Source organism: Seriola lalandi, unplaced genomic scaffold, assembly GCF_002814215.2.
Source record: "Seriola lalandi dorsalis isolate HSWRI2012SDOR001 ecotype SW California unplaced genomic scaffold, Sedor1 jcf7180002054581, whole genome shotgun sequence".
In the NCBI taxonomy this organism is placed as follows: domain Eukaryota; kingdom Metazoa; phylum Chordata; class Actinopteri; order Carangiformes; family Carangidae; genus Seriola; species Seriola lalandi.
The window spans coordinates 1486283-1506560 of NW_019525134.1; the positions used below are offsets into that span (position 1 = coordinate 1486283).

General features: G+C 40.4%; 1 protein-coding gene across 2 annotated transcripts in view; it reads right to left on the bottom strand.

Annotated features, from left to right (window-relative positions):
- gabrb4 (gamma-aminobutyric acid type A receptor subunit beta4) overlaps positions 1 to 20278 on the bottom strand; it is a 47403-nt gene that overhangs the window by 24002 nt on the left and 3123 nt on the right. The gene's annotated exons all lie outside the window — the stretch shown is intronic.

The window sequence follows — 20278 nt, forward strand, 5'->3', positions numbered from 1 at the left end:
ATGTGATGCATTAAAACAGAACAGAGAAAGAAATAAAATGCACTGATCTTTAATTATCTACCAGTTTCACGTCTTGACCGAGCGTGGAGCTGTAACACCGAGCACAGGGACAGAGCTCAGCGGTTCCAACTGATTTACTATAATTGGACTAAATGACAGGTGCCCTGTGCAGTTTTTGGGTCAGTGGTGACGTAGCAGAGAAACGATTACATGTTCTACTGGCGTGCACAACAGAATGAACATGAGCACAGGGTGGAAACAGGTGCTGGTAATGCTGAAAAAGCAAAAGTGCAGCAATAAGAGAGGAGAAGAAGTTAAGTCATGCAGGCTAAAGACTGATGACTCCTGGAAGAGACAAAGAACGGTGTGTTTGGTCGAGCATTTCCATTTTAGTGTCTATCCATCAGTTCATGAATGCAAAACCAATAATGACTGTCGAGACGTACATTCAATAACTAATAATAACTAGTTAGCAGCTTTAAGATATAATGAGATTTTTCAGTGATTCATTTCTATTCATTTGACATTTTGGGAAATATTTTTATTTTCCTTCCTGGTGAGTTAGAGGAGAAGACTGATACCTCTCTTATATCTGTCTGGTAAACATAAAGCCTGTTAGCTTAGCTTAGCATAAAGACAGTTCATAAGTAACCAAATCTAACCACCAGCACCTCTAAGGTTCTCTAATTAACACGTTTTACATCTCGTTTGTTAATTCCTACAAAAACTGAAACGTAAAAACAAGCAAACTGCAGTTTGACAGAGCCGTGAGCAGTAAAAGAAGTCTTGTCCTCGCCGTGAGGTTGCCAGGCAACCAGCGGAGCCTTCAGGTGTTCAACACTCTCAACAGTTATCTCTCAACAAAAGATGACACCCACATTTCAGTATTATACTAATTATACTATAAATACTGAATATTTTATAATATATTGCTGACAATAAGTAGAAATGATGAAACAAAGTGATGAGACAGTTAACCTCCTCCATCCTGCTGCAGAGCTTTCTCTCACACAGTCAAAGAAAATGTACAATTTTACAGTGAGTCATTTGTGTGATGACATTTTCTTACATTTTGTGCCACACTTGTTGTTGGAAATGGTATCACCATGGCAACAAATCCACTATCCAATTGCCGTATTGGACAGGTATCTATCAATAGCCCATTTATGCAAAAGGGTTTTTTCTTTTTAAGCCTGCAAGCATCATCTGTCACCACATTCAGCCAAACAGGAGACACGTCCTCTGGATCCCTCTGATGCAACACAGGCGGTTCATGACTCCACACTGAGAGTCAAGTCACAGTCTGAAGGACACTGAATTCCTGTGGATCTGAGTGACCAGGTAACTCAGCCGATGTCTGGACAGTCAACATGAAGAGAGCGACCACCTTGCTCACAGTGGTTGTACCATTGTAAGTTTCCTCGTCATTCACCTTCTGCTTTTCCACACCCACTTTTAGCAAACAGCTAACTTTACTTAGCGTGCTGACTTGAAGCTAAACTCATGAATATTTGTTTGGCTAAGCTAAACTAAGCTAAGCTAAGCTAACCCACAGGTGGTTTACTTAGCTTAGGGTAACAGTTTTTTCATTTCCACACTTAACGTTATCTGCACACTAAGACTCCACATGGGAACGAGTGGATGTCGTTACCTCACATTATAAAGTCTAAAGTAATAATGACTCTGACAGTAACTGGCAGGAATCTAGCAGAACTAAAAGACCAGTGAAACAACATCTCAAAAACAAAACATCATGATTTATTAGATTATATGATTAGAAGTTTGTGTCATACTAAAATGACACCCACTGTTAGAAATAATAAAGCTCCTCCACAATCTGATGCATCTGGAAGACGACTGCTTCCTTACTGGGTTAAAGTAAATCCTAAAGGCCCAGCCCTTGATTTCTTTTTTTGACTGTAAAGCAGGTTAAGAAAAGCAGTTCCAGGTTTTTCACTTTGTCTCTCTCCTAATCTTTGCTGTGTGTAAAGACGAAACTCTTTAGCTAACAGAAAGAATTAGGTTGGTGTGGTTGGTGTGAGTGCAGCTCAGTGAGTGAGTGAGTGTTAAATCAGTGCAGATCCTTCTGGTGTGTCATGGGCCAAATTCCTCCTACTTTTAATGGGAAATGCCCCTTTGTTAACATTTACATACCTGCACTGTGAAACTAAACGCTGCAACATCTGCATGACATGGTGACTGGCCTGGACCGTGGCTGCTGTGTCATGGACCATGTTTTCACTCTTTGTTGACAGTTGCTTTCTTCTTTTCTTTTTTTTTTTTTTTTAGCCGAGCCGTCCTCTGCTTTGCTTATTATCTTTGTATTCTGGACTCCAACAATGTGTCGCCACGTTCAGCTTCCAGTCTGACAGTCTTCTCTAGCCTCAGGTCAAACAAGCTAAAGTGATGTGGTGGGCGGTGAGGCTGCTCTATTTAATGTTTTCTTTGGGAAAGGCATTTCATAGAAAAACAATGTAAGTTCAGTTTGTAAGTTGTATCTCAACTTGAACTGAGGTCAGCACAGACGTGTGAGTCTGGGAGCAGTGGATCTCCTCACTGCTGGTCACGTTCTCCTAATGTGGGCCACACCAAAGTGCTGCACCTCAGGTATGACCTCCTTCAGATCCCATGGTCTCTGTCGCTGACAAATACTTCAGAAAACATTCAATGTTTGACTGGAAGGAATCAAACAGATTAAAAAAGCCGCTCTATGTCACCATACAGACAGTGTCAGCTACTGTCTACTGTCTAGATACCGTCTAGTTAATGTGGTTACCCTTAGTCTGTCAGAGAGTAACCAGCTGGGCGCTTGCCAAAACGAGAAATGCCTCTTATGGATGTCAGTAGCAGCCAAAGCTCCAGCTGTACAGTAGCTCCACAGTTGTTCGTCACAGATGATATTCAACCTGTATTTTCCTCTACTGACAACAAAGCATCATTAAACTGAGACCGGACAGGACACACAGGACACACAGGACTGTGCTTACTCTGTGTAAGTGTTAATACTATCCTCATGAAATGTGATATAAGATATGTCTGCCATTTGGATAATTGCAGGCTCTATCAGATGTAATGGGAGTAGGGCATGTGTGCACCAGGGTCTGTGCAGAAAAGAGAGAAACACAGGTTTGTGTAAATCCTGTTAATGTTTAATATAATACATGGACAGTGTGTGAGAGCGAGGATACAGAGAGCAACACACACTTTAACCTCATGACGGGTCTGAAACAAAACACCCCTGCACTGCAAAGGAGATGTATATATAAAAAAAACAAGATAAAAAATTGAAAAGGAAAAAGATGGATTACTTTCTCTCCTCATGAAATGCTTGATCAGCCTGATCTCTGAATGCAACCACAAGAGGGCAACATAATGATATTCCCTCACTATCTCCACTGCTTATAAATTGGACATTTTAATAAATGAAGCAGCATAAATTACCAGCAAACAGGTGCTGAGATTAGGAGCTGAGTTAACTCTTTTGGCGTATCTGGGCTGATTCTGTTCTTGTGCCAAGAATAATGAGTTTTCAGCGGGAGAGCAGACATCTCATTGCACCCCACACAGCAGCCGCACGTGAAATCTGATTAAAGAGGCTCCTTAAGGAAGCGAGACAGTCAAAGATATGGCAGCGTACGGTAACACACAGTAAAGCTTTCCCTCCAACACCGGTCAAGTCTTCATGATGTTTACATTTCATGTGAATATGGAGAACGTGAATATTCATTACGCCACAAATTTCAGTCCGGAGCATAAACACATCAAACTGGATGAATTTCATTAAACTGGAGGAAAGCGTTGTCATATTATTCCACAGATCCTGTCAGTTGTAAAGCCGTCTGAAAACAAATTTGCTGGACAGCAAAGAAAACACCACTCTGCCTCTTATATAAAAACTCTGATAATCAACCCATTGCCTAGCAACAGAGGGTTCCATAGCAACTGTGCAGCATTTTCCCTACAGTGTTGCAAGAGAAGCATGATGATTTATCCAGTCGAGTCTGTGTTTGCTTTTGTTTTCAGTGGCTGCTGCTCTCGTGAAGCCCTTTCCTCAAGAAATTAACAAACAGGACAATATGTCGTGTCGCACTGAATTCTTCTCCTGCATTTAATACAAAGGTCTCGTTCATTACTCCCGTCCTGGCAGGGAGCAACGAAATCAAAGGCAGGAAATGCTTAGAAGACCGAAATGTGTCTTTGACAGACATCGATTGTGACCAAATACAGACGCAGTGAGAATGACACCTTAAAACTCAATTATTGAACACAGTGTTCGTGGCAGGTCTAATGAATTCACCTCCACTGTTGCACAGGTTTTCAGGTTCTTATGGCCATTCTCTTACATTGGAAAGAGAGTGGACTCAGAAAATACATGTCTACCTTTATCTTTGATGAGTTCATCCTAAAGTTTAGAGACCTCGTGACTTCTATGTGTTCAAATGAAACACACCAAACTCCTAGATTATACCGAACCTTGTAGAATCCCTTAAAATGACAGAAACTGAGCTGTGAGGAAAATTCATGTTGATAAATAACATTTTAATCTAAAACAATAATAATAAAAATAAAAATGGTCAAGTCCTTCATTCACTCCTTAAATTTAAATTCAGTCATTCATGTGTTTATATTATTTGTTCACTATAGGAACTGTAACATAAGGTTGTTTCTATCTATTTTACTTTTATTTATTCTATTGTTGCTCCTTGTACTGACCCGTGTATGTTGGTCTGTTGTCTCTGACATGAAGTCATCTGTCCGTGAGTTTTGATGTTGTGTGAATGGACTGGGCGAGCTGCAAAGGAATTGCCCTTCTTGGGATACATGAAGTCTGACTCTGAATCAGATCATGTGATTATCACAAGCACCTATCAATGATATCTCAGTAAAAAGCATTTCATGTACTGCTTGTTAACTAGGTGGTGATATTAAATCAAGGGAACGCATGTGTTTGGATATGTCTCTTCACATATTGTACTTCAAGGTTGTGAATGTAGATTGTTCTCATGAATGAAGTTGTTTAGGTCACTACAGGGAACTACAGAAGTTGTCCACGTTGGCTGAGTTTATTCTTCCTACATCCTCAAGACCTTAAAGATTTCCACAGACTCACAAAATGAGGATACCTGTGTTCACTGCACCAGTCAGGAAAAGTCACCAAAAACATTTTGATATAACTTCACCTCTAAAAAAAAATATATAGTTTTTTATTGTTATAGATGCACAGTGATGAATGTGTAAGATGACACTCCTACAAACAACTCTCAGAGTTGTGGGGAGCTGGAGCCTACATCCCAGCATGCATTGGGTGCGCTGCACCGGTCACCAGTCTATCACAGGGCTACCACACACACAGACTGACGGACACATTCACATGAACAGGAGAGTTTCCAGTTTAGCAGACCAGCATGTCTCTGGTCTGTGGGAGGAAACTGGAGCAGCAGAGGAAACCCACACAGACATGGAGCGAACATGCAAACTCACAAATAGAAAGATTTGAACAGATTGGTGGACGGGATCCAGGACCTCGTTGCTGCGGGGCGACAGTGCTAACCACTGAGCCGCCATGACACCCTTATAAATATTCAGAAACATTTAAAAAGTTGCCTCACTGACAAACAACACCTCTCCGGGCAAATATATTGAGGCCTAGAACAAAATGTCTGCGCGATTGTCTCTGCTCCAACGTGGCCCCTTGTAACCGTTAGATACTACTTTTCAAAATAAAATGCTGGCTTTCTCTGTGGTAGTAAATCAGGTAAATTAGAACAGTATAAAATCAATGCTCCGCTGTCATTTGTTTACAATATGCATCATAGTTTATGTATGCAACCGCTTTCTGTCACTTAGCCAATGTCGTCTCTTTCAAAATAAAGTAATATTTCAACCCTGTAGAAGAAAGATATTTGGCTCCAGTTCTAAAACATCATTTTCACCACTTTTTCCAATCCTGTCACAATGGAAAACCACATATAAAAAGAGCAGGTTAACTATAGCTGCCATTTTTAAGTTGGAACAACTTCATAAAATTAAGTAAACACGAATTTTAAATATAATTATATTATATATATTATTTATATTTACTTAGTTTTTTCAAGGCAATCAACTTTGATTTGATTAATATGTAATTTAATGTGTCTATTGTTGACAGAGGAGATAATTAATCAGGTGACTGTTACTGCAGGAGACTGTGTAAATGCATTTGAATGACTGATGAAGCTGCTGAGGGGACGTATGAAGACGGACATGACCCGAGACAGAAGACTCACGAGGGCAGACGTGTTGGTTATGAATCGTTTGCTGGTCAAAGCTTTATTAAATAGAAGGAGACACATTCTTATGTTTGCCTTTACTCATTTTATGAATAAACAGAACAAAGGTCTTTTTGTTTAATAATTAAAAAGGTTAATGCCAGATATTTCAGAATAAATGTATTAATGTCCCCAGTGTAAAACCTACTGACTTGACACTGCATTTCATTTTGCTATCCTGCTTTTTTTCTTGAGGCCTAATTCATTGTGTCATATATTTCTAAGTCGTTTAACCTGGACAATTACCACATCCATTTATCATTTTTCAGCTTCACATGATGAAATCGCCTTCGTGTTGTTTTCAGAAAACAGAGGCATAAAATGTTTCTGCTTCAAGTTTCTTCCTTATTTGTCTTTTAGCAGATGAAATATAATTATTGACACACACGAACACCCATACAATAATAATACTGCATGTCTGTGTGTAACGTTCAGCTCTAAGTATGTGATTAAAATATTCTTTACAGTGACAAAAACATTGTTACAAGAAATTTATCTTACAAATTTTTAAAGACCATTTAATTCATCGCAATAATGATATAACTGTATGTTGATAAGATTCATGCAACAGTGAATTACACATTTCACTGTGACTTTGCTACTTCTACTTTTCTTCTTCTACTTCTTCTAATGTATATAATGTTTAATATTATTATTATTATTATTATCTTGTAGTTTTTCTACTTGTATTCTTCCCTCAGAAAAATGAAACCTCACTCACGAAGATATTTTCCTGATTAAATAAAGGTCAGGTGGCGTCACCATTGTCAGAAAATGATATTCTAAGTGTAAAATTGCTAGCACTAACTCTGCTGAGCGGCTGTGAATATACAGTACGTTATTAAGGCAACTAGGGATAAAGAAACAGCGTGGTAAGATTATTGATTGCTGGTGAATAAAGGGAAATCATTAAAGCAGCTCTGGCACGAGGAGGGAGAAGGGACAGAGGAGAAGGCAAAAGAAAATGATGAGGTAAAGCAGGAGAGCAGAGGCAGTTCATCACAGGAAGTCAGAGAGACAGAGGATAAAGTAAAGGTGGCCTCATCTTATCGTCCTATCCTGTCACAAATCTCGGACCTGATATATGAAACCTACTTAGATTCCACACTAAAAACTGCACATGAGCGATGCTTCCTACTTACATACACAGATTTTGTCAGTGAATTATGAAACAGTGCACGTATTACCAGCAGACTTTCACACTCATAAATCACTATCCCAAGAGGAACATTATTAAAGTTCTCCAAAAGGATGAAGAGTGAATTAGAAGGTTTAGTTTAACTTTATCTATTTTAGTAGATTTCGGTTTAATTGGGTAAAATCCTTTTTAAAAGAGTAAAGTTAATGAAATTGTAACGTTTGAGATGTTAAATAATCAGTCTATTGTCTAAAAATATCTAAACATGGAAGTCAATGAAAAATGTGGGTTCACAGATTAAGACAGTAGAAAGGATTTGGACGGAGACACAGTCACTGGACAATATCTCAGAGCGATGCTTGATAATGTCAGGAGACGTGTGGAGCAGGATTTGACAGACATGCAGCGTGGACACAGAGGACGCACAGAAGAGGAGGTGTGAGTCATTTTAAACTCAAATTTAAAAAGAAACGAAACAAAGACTCTTGAAGGTTAATTTCTTCATAAAAGGAAAAGGCAACATGCCGGTACAGCACTGGAGCTTGTGTTCCCACTGCAGGATCTTATCCTGCAGCCATTAGGAAACTATTGGCTAAAGAAGGGTATAATTCATTTAATAGTCCTTTATGCTCCAACTTATAATTTATTCACTTAAAGGCCTAATTTATTCAGCAAGTCACAGATTGACGGTGTTAATCAAAGCCATTATTTCCATCATCCTCTATAATCTTGAAGTGAACACTTCTGAAAAACTGGACAGGAAGCTAAAACGTTTAGGTTTGACATTCAACGTGTTATCATATACATTTATTTTTCTGAGGGGACAGTTGTCTTTGTCTCTCTCAGCTGATGCCATGTCTCAGAGCTAATCTCCTGACTAACCTTACATGTGCAGTAAATCCCAGTTACGTCAGTGGCACGCCATGTATTGGTAAGTCCTGCTGTAGCTGCCTGCATAATTATATTAACCTATGGTAATTATGTGTAGATCCTCCTCAACGATCGTGGCTAATGTGTCTCAGGAGAGTAGGATTCCTGAATTAGTTCTTTATTAATATATTAATTTGTGACCGTTTCACTGACTCTGGTGTGCGTGTGAGGAAATACAGGATTATATCGTTGGCAAATACATTTTTGAATCACCTCGTTCGTTCGAACTGTTTTGAGAAAAACAGAAACCAAAGAATGATTTAAGACTAAAGACAAACACAGACCCCGACATGTGAAGCAGTGAGGTGCGCTGGGAGCTCACGAGTTAAGGCACCGGCAATGAACTGCAACGTCTGGACAAAGACCTTTCCATGTCAGACTCCATCTCTTTCACTTCATTTCCTGTCATCTTGCTAATGTTGGTTAGCAAATAAATCCACAAAATGCCCCTTGAAAATCTCAATTTGTGACATGCCATGGATTTTGGGTTTTGCCTTTACATTTAACAAACGTCACGGCCTGTTCATTTCATCATATCCGCGTAGTTCTACCATCAAAAATGCAAATAACCAAAAATGACAAAACGAATACTACGAATGTGATACTGTCTTTAAGTTGACCAGTGGAGGATGTAAGTGATGCAGATGAGAGTTGTGACAAAGTTATGTGGTTATTTTTTGCCCATATAAATCTCCCTACGTAGCACTCTTTGCTTCTCCTGCACCGCCATCTACAGTTTAGAGTTCATTTATTTGCACATGAAATGATGATACACCAAAGAAACAGAGAAAGTCACATTGTGGAGGTGAGATAAAAAAAGAAACACAGAAAAAAAACATCTCACCTCAAACACAACAAAGAAAAGACGACGAGACAAACAAGAGTCAACAGAGAGAGAAATAACAGACTCTAAATGACAGACTCAAAAACAAGGAAAAAATAGTATATCAAAAACAAAACGCATAAACGTAAAGTTAGGAAAACAAAATAAAGTCACGCAGACCAAATGAAAGAAGTAGAAACAAAAAGAAAAGTGACAGTGTGTGCGAGTGTGTGTTCAAAGACTCAAAGGAAGGACGGCGACAGAGGGAAACAGAAGTGCGTTGAGCTACGAGAGGAAAACTCGAGTCAGTTTCAGCGTCAGTCAGTCAGATACATACGTCTATATTTGAACTGAAGATGTCTGACACCTCGTAGACAAACTGGATGGCTCTATTCTATGGATTCCTCTGTTTTAATGGAGACCAGACGGTATAAACGCCACACTATGCAGGAAGTAAATCAAGTTCCAGTTCATAATTAAGATACCATATGTCTGACGTACGTACGGAGGTGCAACTGTTTGGACACGATCTGATTATGAGCCGCATCAGCAGAAAAACAGCTTGATGTGACAACACGTGTTCAGTGTTTGCACAGCAGCATTTGATTGAAACTGATGACTCAATAAGAGCAGCCAAAGTGAAGCTGCGACGTCTAAGCCATAATGTACCCACCTCGCAAAAAAAAAAAAAACCTTGAATAATGGATCATTTTTTGAAAGCATGCACTTAAAAAACAGTGCCAACAAACCGCCAGCGACATAAGTTCTTTATTTCCTGTGATGACAAAGCTCAGTGTTTTGAACCTTGTTGTAAGTTAAGGCGTGTTATTCCAGCCCAGCTGTTACTGCAGCGCACAGGAGAACGGATCACAGATCATCGCATTGACTTCAAGATGTTACTTACAATTCAAACAACTAAAGTTTGGTGAAGGTTTTGGCGACTGAAACCACTTGAACGTGAACGTCACTCGATTTCCTGCTCCGACGTTCACAGTCGCTGATGTTGTTTCCGAGCGATGAGACACAAAACGTTGCTGAGGTCATTTTTCTACACCAGAACACCTCAGAGTGCTCCATCGTGATCATACGATAGCCTGTGCGGATGCAGATGTACCGTTGTCATGGTTACCCGTAGTCGAGAAACATGACTTTGATGGATACTTTATTAGAAATGAGAATTTCAGGACCTTAAATGAGTGTATCACTTATATCAAAGCAATCAGCACACTAATTATCAGTGCGTATTTTAGACATGACGCTGCATATGGATTAAAATTACATCAAATCTTTTTCTATTTTGCAGAATGTTTCTGTATCAGCAGAGAGTGGTTCAACCTGTGGATAATAGTCCAGTAGACTTGGTAAATGTGGGAAAAGATGCAACAATAAATAATAATTATTATTATTAAAAACTCTGATCTTAAGTCTAAATCCCAGTTTTCTATTTTCAGTTCTCTCCTGTTGTTGACTACAGTATCTCCACGCTTCCATCTTGTTTTCTCCTCCAGCCTCGCATGAAGCTCGTGTTTGATACCGCTGACTGTTGGGGCTCCATAATGAGATGGGCTTTTAAGCGCACTTCCTGGTAGTGAGGCCGACAACATTTATCTCCAGATGCTGTAAACGGCATTTCTTTCCTTGTTTATCTATGTGAAACAATTGGATAGCTGCTGCGTGTTGCCCTTGGTTAGCCTATCCCGGCCCTGTCAAGGGGAAAACTCCCATCAATCACTGCAGGTTCGAAAAGTGACTCACGGAACGAAAAGAGGGGGAAAAAATGCCCCGCATGCAGGAAGCCTCATCGGTGTCTGACCTGGGGTTTTGTACTTCGGAGTCCACTGCGATACATATTGGTGCAATTCTATCAGCATTTTTCTCCTTCGTTTCAAAGTTGCTGAAAACAACACTTTGAATGGGAAGATGAAGTATATCCCCTCTCCTGCATGCTATCTCTCACCACCCTTGCCCCCCTCTGCCTGCCGACATACACACCTCATTTAATTCAAATAGAAAATCTAAGTGAAGGGAAAAGGGGAAAGTGCCCAGCGTGAGCATTTTTCCTGTGTTTCCCCTGCAATAAATCACGGAGCGTTCTCTCTTCATCAGGATAGATATCACTTGTACATGCCCCAACATCCATCCTGGGATTGTGACAACACACTCCTGTTTTGCGCTGAACAGGCATTACACTGAGACTGAATTACGATGGCCTGTGCTATCAGCCCGCATGCAAAACAGCCCACCATTTGACATGTGGCGGCGCACAGACTAAGAGATTGCCCTCAGTATTGCAAAAGTGTCCGCTGGTCTTGATAGAACTACTTCCATGTATCATTTAATAGCTGCAGCTGCAGCAGGTTGCATCTGATGTCCCGCACACATCAATCAGCGGTCATGTTCAACATCAGCATTTCGTCTGTTATCTCATCGGACACAAAGGAAACATTGACATACATACAGTATAAAACATTATACACTGGATGTAAAGTGCTGCAGCTCCTGCTTTTACGCACATGCCCCGGCTTCCCTTTCATATTCGGTCAATTAAGTGTCTATTCTACTCACCAGTCTCACGGCAACTGATCTGCAGTTTCATGGCTACATTTACTGCTTTTCCATTACAAACAAGATCAAGCTGCAGCTGGGACTCATTTGGGTCAATGGAAAATGAGATCAGTAAAACCCAGGGTGCATATGGCAGACAGGGACAGGTGACCATACTTTGATGACATGGCTGCAGGCTGAACTGGCAGCGATCTGCATCAGACCGGTAAAATGAACGCCGCCAATATCCAGAGATCAGGTGCTTACAGTTACGGCCACATGCTGCCTCACAGAGAGAGGCTGGCTCTCCCTGGCACCTATTGGTGCTATTTAATGGTCGTCAGTGTTAAACTGAAAAATGTACGCTAATGCTCCTTCAGTTGGAACCATTAAAGGCTCATGTCAGATTCCTTTACAGTACATTGTGATAAATATCCAGCAGAGCAGAGCGTTGAGACAGTGGTCCTGTTGTGCAGCGGCATGAATGACATTCTGAGCAGCTATGGAAGCAACATGACTTTCAACATACTGTTGATCTGCCCATCAGCTGAGGCTTCCAGTACAAACACATACAGTGGGGTCCAAAGGTCTGAGACCAGCTTCTCATGGAGGAGTCACTCTTTTAGACCGGACTGTAGATGGTTTAATATTTACTTTACACGCACTACAGAACAAACACACAAAATCCAAACCACATACCAATTAGAGCCCGACAGATATTGGATCATTGGGGCCGATACCGATTCCGATATTAGGGAGTAAAAAGATTCCGATATCGATATATTGGCCGATATATATACAGTATATAAACACTTGTGAAAAAGATATGTAATGAAAGCAGGATATTTTACAGGTTAACAATAAACTTTATTGTCTAAAATGACATCAGTGCACTCAAACAGTAAACTTCACTAGGAATTAAACAAAACAACTAGAAAAATAATATAATAAAAAACATATATATATAATTAACTTGAATGAAAGCAAAGGATCAAATATACATAAAGTGCTGCCTATATAACTTGACTTGACCCGAGCATTTCCACTGCATTATTGCTTCTTAATAAAAGTATTCATATCAGCACATATCGGAGAATATATGAGCTGATAGCGACATATCTGTGATGGGCCGATATCAGCCCATAAAATCATCTGATGGCTTTTGTGTTTGTTGAAAGATGCAGAACAAATAAACTTGTCTGTTTTGTTTTCTAATGATATGAAGTTTTTTTTGCCTTCTCAGGAGCAACTTATTCTGCACATTTGAAAACAGAATTTTGTGAAACTCTTAGACTAAATAACATTTTTTTTCTCTCCCTCTATTCAATCGTTTAACATAAAATTCAAACGTGTTTTTGGAGCAACGTTTAATTTGTCATTGTTCTGGAGTCACAGCAACCAAACACAGAATCTCCACAGGATCATGAAATCAAAACCAACAGCATCTTAACCATATGTTTATTATTGTTACCATGACGATAAAGTCATACCACTCAGAGTGCTTAGTTTAACTCAAACAATGATCTTTCCCTGAACCTAACCAAGACGTTTTTGTTCCTAAACCACGTCGATGTCGATGTCGATGAATCCACCATTAAACTGACAATGACCAGGATTCATATCAGAGACATGTTGGATGTTTAAATTAGGCTTTTCAACCAAAATCCTTTTATTTCCTAGCGGTGATAAACACAATGAAACCAGCAGGGACTCTCTCAGTCTCCTCCTCCATCTTCTTTGTTTTATTCTCAGTGGACTTAATGCTGCAACGTCACTTTCACATACAGCTCTAGGACAGGACACAGGTTCACAGGTGAACATTCATTAATACAAAATCTCCCCCGTCCACTTCCACCTCTGCAGCCGCTCATTCCACGGTATCCAGAATAATCACAGAACAGACTCTGAGCAGTCACGTGGGTTTCTAAAATGTGCAGGGTTAGCGACACTATAGACAACACTTCATAAATTTTCCCAGTGCTGCACCTTCTGTCAGACATTTACAGGCTCTCCAGTTTCTTTGTCATCCTGTTTATGCACATCTACAGTATGCTCGGAGAAATTCATTTTCTCTCTGCTGCACAATTGACGGAATACCATTTAAGACACACTAAGCCAGTATCACTGCTTATTACATCAGACAAGGACAAAATAAGGAAGCAGAGTAGCTGAGGAAAGCATCACCAAACTGTATTTGTGCTGATAATCTAAAATATTTTTTCATGTTCAGTATAGGAAGGAGAGAGAGAGAGAGAGAGAGAGAGAGAGAGACAATGTAAATGCTGAGATAATCAACAACCAGCACAAAGAAGCTGAATCGTATGAAACAGACCAATACACCACACCACAGCACACACACACACACACACACACACACACACAACACTTCCGACTTCCACAGCAGTTTATATCAACGCTGTAACATACGTGAACTCCCGCCACGCAGCAAATTCATAAATACTGATTCTGGTTTAAATCTTTCATTAAATGTTTGTGTAACACTGCAGCGTCTCATTAGTTTTATAAGATAAAAAAAACATTAATATTGTATTTCATGCTTCTGCAAACTTCACCTAGTGTCACATACTTTCCAGCTCCAGTTGGAGAGACTCCCTCTGCAGACAAACAACAAAATACTGCATCACCCAGCCTGACTGTAACTGTAGATAGAGACCATCCTGGTAGCTGCAGTGGTCCAACGTCTCCTCACTGTCCAAGTTACGCAAATGAAACCATTTGTTGACTTTTCTGTTATAATTGATGGACAGAGATAAAGACTTTTTCTCTGGTTTTTCTCTGTGGCGACGAAAAGAAGATAAACGTGGATTTTAACCGGTTTCAACTCCATTACTGAGTCAATTATAATGTTGAACCAACCTGTGGTAAATGATTTCTAGTGTTTTAAATCTTTTAATTCAACTTAAGGAGAAAAACAAACTCTTTATTTTGTCTATATTTTCTTCTACATGTTGAGCCCAGCCTGACCGAAGCCTTGTTTGTGACATGTCACCCTTCATGCTTTGTTAATGGTGGAAGCTGGAGCTCATAAAACCCGCTCCCGTGATGATGACAGCTCGATGTGAAATATGTCCCCCCTGAAGGACGAATGTGAGACTGAGGTGAGAGCTGAGCCGCGTCCTCGTACGTCTTCCCGCTGACCCGACGTCACATTCGTTTGCTGATTTTTCTCGTTTATATCGAGATCAATACAGTGAATTTCTCTGGTTAGAATCCCGAGCCAGTCTGAACACTGGTGGCTCATTATTCAACATGTTTCCAGTTTCCATGCTCCGGGAGGAGGAGTGTCAGACCACCCTGCCCTTTCTCCTGCCCGGCGGTACAGACCTCGCTCAGCACAGTCCACGGCTCCTGTAGGAGGAGCACGTAGGCAAACAAGTAATCTCCCATAGATCACATGACCACACGCCGACTGGCCTATACCTCACCGGCATCAGTAAAGGACGTCAGCGCTGTTGTGATAAACAAAGTATCCAGTGATTGGCATCTGTGTCATGGCCATGGGCAGCATTTTTAATTCTGGAAACAAGAAGTCTTTTCATGCACACAGAGACGATGAGCAGAGGAGACACCGGCTGCACAGGCAGAAGAAAGACTTGATTTATCTGGAAATGTCACGTTACACTAAACATGCTGTAAAGCTCAATATACTGCACATACTGTGCTTTAAATAAAGAGCCATAAAACATTCATTTTGAGGTTTTTGTTATTTAGAAAAATCATTCAAATAATCAGGTAAATGTGATATTTGTAAATGTATTGGGAGAACAATTAATAATTTAATAAACCTCTTATGAAACTGATTTAGCTAGGTCATGTATTTCATTACTCCACCTAATAAATTTATTCAGATACATTTTATGGGTCATCACTTTTATAAAAGCCACTTCATCACACAGCATAACATCACGTATGTGCTGGAGCCGTGCGTCGGAGGAAGCGCGTGGCGTAGACACGAAGGCGGGCTGTGTTATCCACAGCGGTGTTTGTAGTTGTGATTTCATTGTAGTGGCGCACAACTTGACAGAAATAATGATTTGATGCAGAGACATGCAGGGTCTCGAACACTCTCGAATGTGAGTGCATGCATGGCAGGCAGCGTGAACGACACAAGGAGCAGAGATATGAGATGGAGGGAGGAGGGAAATATGAACAAACTGTATTTTTTAAAATGGGTTCGCTGGAGACGAGGTTACAGTGACATTTTGTGCAGATGCACGACGATTAATGAAACTGAAATTAATTTGTGATTAATCGCGTATTTGTTCAGATACGTTGTGATAACATGAGACTGTCCTATAAAAAACACTTACATTACATCCCATAGTTACATTTTACTGTTGGACAACCTGTAGCAGGTGCAGGGGAGGAAGGAGGAAGTGACGCGACGCAGTGTAAAGAGCGACAAAGTCCACATGGGGGGGGGTGCTCTCATTGTTTGTTTTAACCGTCACCGTTCCACTACCTTAACTACATATTTATTACTGTAACCATGACGACAAAGGCTGTTCAACCAGGAGGAGGTACTTGAACCTAAAGCAGGTTGTTTTTGTGCCTAAACTTTAACTTAATGTTCATCGTAACGACAAAGGTCCGGCTATTTCAGAAGACACTCCCAAGGGTCCAATCAGAGTGAAGGTACAAGCGACGAGTGGTTGGGCACATGTTGCCAGACACTACGTTAATGTGAGACTGCAGCATGAACAGTTCTTCTTCTTTGTTAATTGTGCCACAAAAAGCTCAGTTTAAAAGGAGCAGTGTGTAAAATTTAGGGGGTTTATTGACTGATGATGATAACACTCAAGTTATTAAAAAAGTTACAGGCCTCCAACTCGGTACCTCTGGACTGTCAGGGAGTGCTTCATAGGTTTGGTGGTTTGAAGACCACGTAGAACATCATACACACAGCGTCCCGGTGTCTCTTCATCCAAGCAGTAGTTTTCTCTTCACTAACACCATCAACATGATCCAACTGCTGGTTTCATGCAGGATGAACTAAAACGTATTAAAACTTGCTTGGGACCAACACACATTCCCAAAGTGAAACATAAAGACAGAGTCGTCATGTTGATGTCGTGCAAACACGTGTTTCCTTTCTCCAATCACAGTACATCTTTCACTTCAGGTATTAGATCACGTAGTAGTACCAGTAGTAGTATCAGTTTTAATTTTACACTCTCACGTATCAAATGACTCCAAACAATGTGAGCACAGAGTGAGCTAATATAACAGAGAGGTCTAATGATTCAAAATGTGTTTTAGAAACATCTGCGCTATCCTCAAAAACTGATGCTCTGTTCAGCAGGTCTGCACTGCTCTGGTTACCTTGCTGAATCTGTAATGCATCATTCAGGTCATATGGGTGTTGTGGTCTATGATTCAGCTCTGTGACTGTGAGCAACTTGGAGGTTTCAACCCAGGGCCGCGATCCAAACAAACAGATAATGAAAGAGAAAAAACAGACACACCGTTTACGACTGATGCATTAGTTGGTAAAATATCACAAATCTGCAAATTCGTCTGCAAGTTTAATTTTTAACAAAATAGCAATAATAACTATAGTTGCAAAAAAAAAATGACAATGCAGCTGGTCTGCAGAGTCCCAGATGATGGGAGAGCTGCCGTTATGTTGAAATGCAGTTTGGCTCTCCGATCAATGAGGAGAGGAGGGCAGGGTCTGAACGGAGCGACTGCAGACTGAGCTTTTCATCTGTGTGTACTGGCAGCGAGGCTGCCACACATCAGTAAAATGCTATGGCATCTCCCTTGGCAACCTGTTTCTGACCATTCAAACCACAGGGCATTTCCCACTGATGTACACCTCTGACTTAGGTTTTATTTCACATGTGGGTGTTGGCTCGACCGCTAAGGAAGCACAGTCTGTGTCCAGAACTGTGCTAAATTAAAACCCTCTTTGTTGAATCTCGAGAGCTGAAGGTCGTCAGCAGTTGTGTCACGACAGAAGTAGCTGACTGATGTTGGAAATATCAAGACATGATGGACTACAGCTCCCTGGCCTGAGGGTAGAGCACAGCTACTCGCTGCCTGGGACACTCACCCTTTAAAACTTGCTCTACCCACTCCAGTGAATTCACAAGCTGCGAGTCAATAGGAGGTTACAGCCAGCAAATGTTTGAGCGACAAACACCTGCGTAGATGATCATAATAATTCAATCTACAAACACAAATCAATGAATTTCCCCTTTCATTTCATGACATTTTTGCTTTGAATTTACAACAATGAAAGTGACACAAAGTGACAGTGGTGCATGATTTGTCTTGATTCATTCGCTGTTCGAGATGATACGTGGTTGAACCACAACACAGTGAAACAACACGGATGACCAACTCTGTCAATATCTGTATAAACTGAAAATAAGAATATGACCTTTTCTTTCCTTCTTGCAGAGAGAGCGTAATAAAAGTCAATTTGCTCCTTCGTCTTTAAACGGAATTAACAGTATCTGTGCATCTTTTACCCAATCTCATGTCCATAATTCATGTATAGTTAATTGTGGACAACAGGTGTGTTTTGCATTGTGTTGTTATGTGTGAATGTAAAGCGACGTAAAGTATTATTTGTAGAGCCGGTGAGCTGGTGAGCTGTACTGTCGTTGGTGAGGAGGACAATAAACACGAGTTCAAACTCTTTAAAGTCATTCTGATGTAGTTTGCCGACTGTTGTTAAGGCACAGTTTGAAAAACGCCAAAGAGAAACACAAAAAGTTGACATCTGCAAGCACCAACTACGAGGCTGCGTCGTTACATTCATGGGGAAAAGTCAGGTTACAGAAACAGCCACTTTGAAACAGTTTTCAGCGATACCTAACGTCTAGAGGAGGACTGGGTTCGATGAAAACTCCTTCCTCCTGAATCTTAAAAACATCAGCACTCCAAAACACAATGAAGACATAACTTCGACTATAACATACTTTTACAATGGCTAACATCAGGCTAACGTGCTTTGACACATAAGCCTTCATCAGAGCATCTGTTTTTGGCAGAGCAGCCAACCAGAGGAAGGTTATATGAGGAAGCGCACCTGCTATATGTTTTTCAATGCTTGCTCTGATTCTCATCAAGTGTGGTGTAGTCACAGGACTGACAGGCTGCTGCCTACAGCCAATTTAAAAAGATACCGTTGAATAATTCATACGCACTAAGCACCATTTAGATGGCACCTGTTGAATCTAATAATGATCATAAATTATGTGTGCACACTGTGAATGTATGTGCTCAGTATTCTGAACATGTTATGTTAGTTAGCAGGAAAAACAAAAAGAAAGTGCCACCTTAAATATGAATATGTGAAGTTTTTAATGAACATCGTGTATCGTGTGTCACTTCATCAATTCATTTAATGTAGCCCAGCCGTTTAACACGTAACCTGGCTGCATATCGTTCAATACAGTCTGTATTTTTCAGTAAGTTTAATGTCACATCTTAATTCAATAACAAGTGAAATGTTTGACAAACTAACAGAAGAGCAACTTTAAGACTTAAACACGAGGCGTACAGGGTTTTTCTCTTCTCGTTGTTTGCTCTTGTGAAATCGTCACCCTGTGTTAACACGCCTTTCTTCTTATTTCAGGCAGGAACTGTGATCTATGGCCACACGCTTTTCTCAATACAAACTTTTTGAGTACATGTGCGGGAACAATGAAGCTGGTGCTGAAATTAATAGCTACAACCTTGTAAAGTGTATTGAATTAGAAGCATCAGCGCGGCTGTCAGTCAGTGTTATGACGTCATCAGTGAGCGGCCTCGCACAGACCAAGCATCAGATGCTAAATAGGAAACACCCTCTTTAAACTGACCCCACACATTGTAAGTACAGGTGTCATACTTCATTTACAAACATTGTTTTCTTTTTTCCTCCCAAAATTCTTCCAAACTTCACAGTATCCCTGTAATTAGCTAAGCCCTTAGCAACAGGCTAGATCAAGACAAACTATTTTTATACTGCATCTATTGTTCTTCAGGAGCTTCAGTAAAACAATCAAGCCAAATGACATACACTAATGACTTGTCCCCCACGCCTTCTATTTTCAGCAATTATCAAAATACCATTATTCTAATGAGCGGATGTAAAAGATGCACAATTTCCAATAAAAGTTAATGGGGCAAAAGTGTTTTCCCAGATCTGCAAAACACAAGCTCACAAACACAGCTATATAATACAAAGAGGCCGTAAAGCACCTCTAAGCAGAGAAGTATTAAAATCATGCATTCACTATTTGTGAATTTGTGATTTCTTTTTTTTTTTTTTAACTGTGTTTTCTGCTCTTCTGCATGTATGTCCTAAATCTGGAGGAGCAGCCATCTTCGATATGTGAAGAGATGCACAGTAATGACATGGTAACAGTCACTTCAGAGCTATTCCCTATATTTTGCCACAGGAAAACTCAGCAACAGATTTCAGCAGAATGACTCACAAATATCATTGTGTACAAACCTTGACTTGTAAATACCCTCGACAACAGAGCTTGAGTCTCCACCCCCCACCCCCGCCCCCCC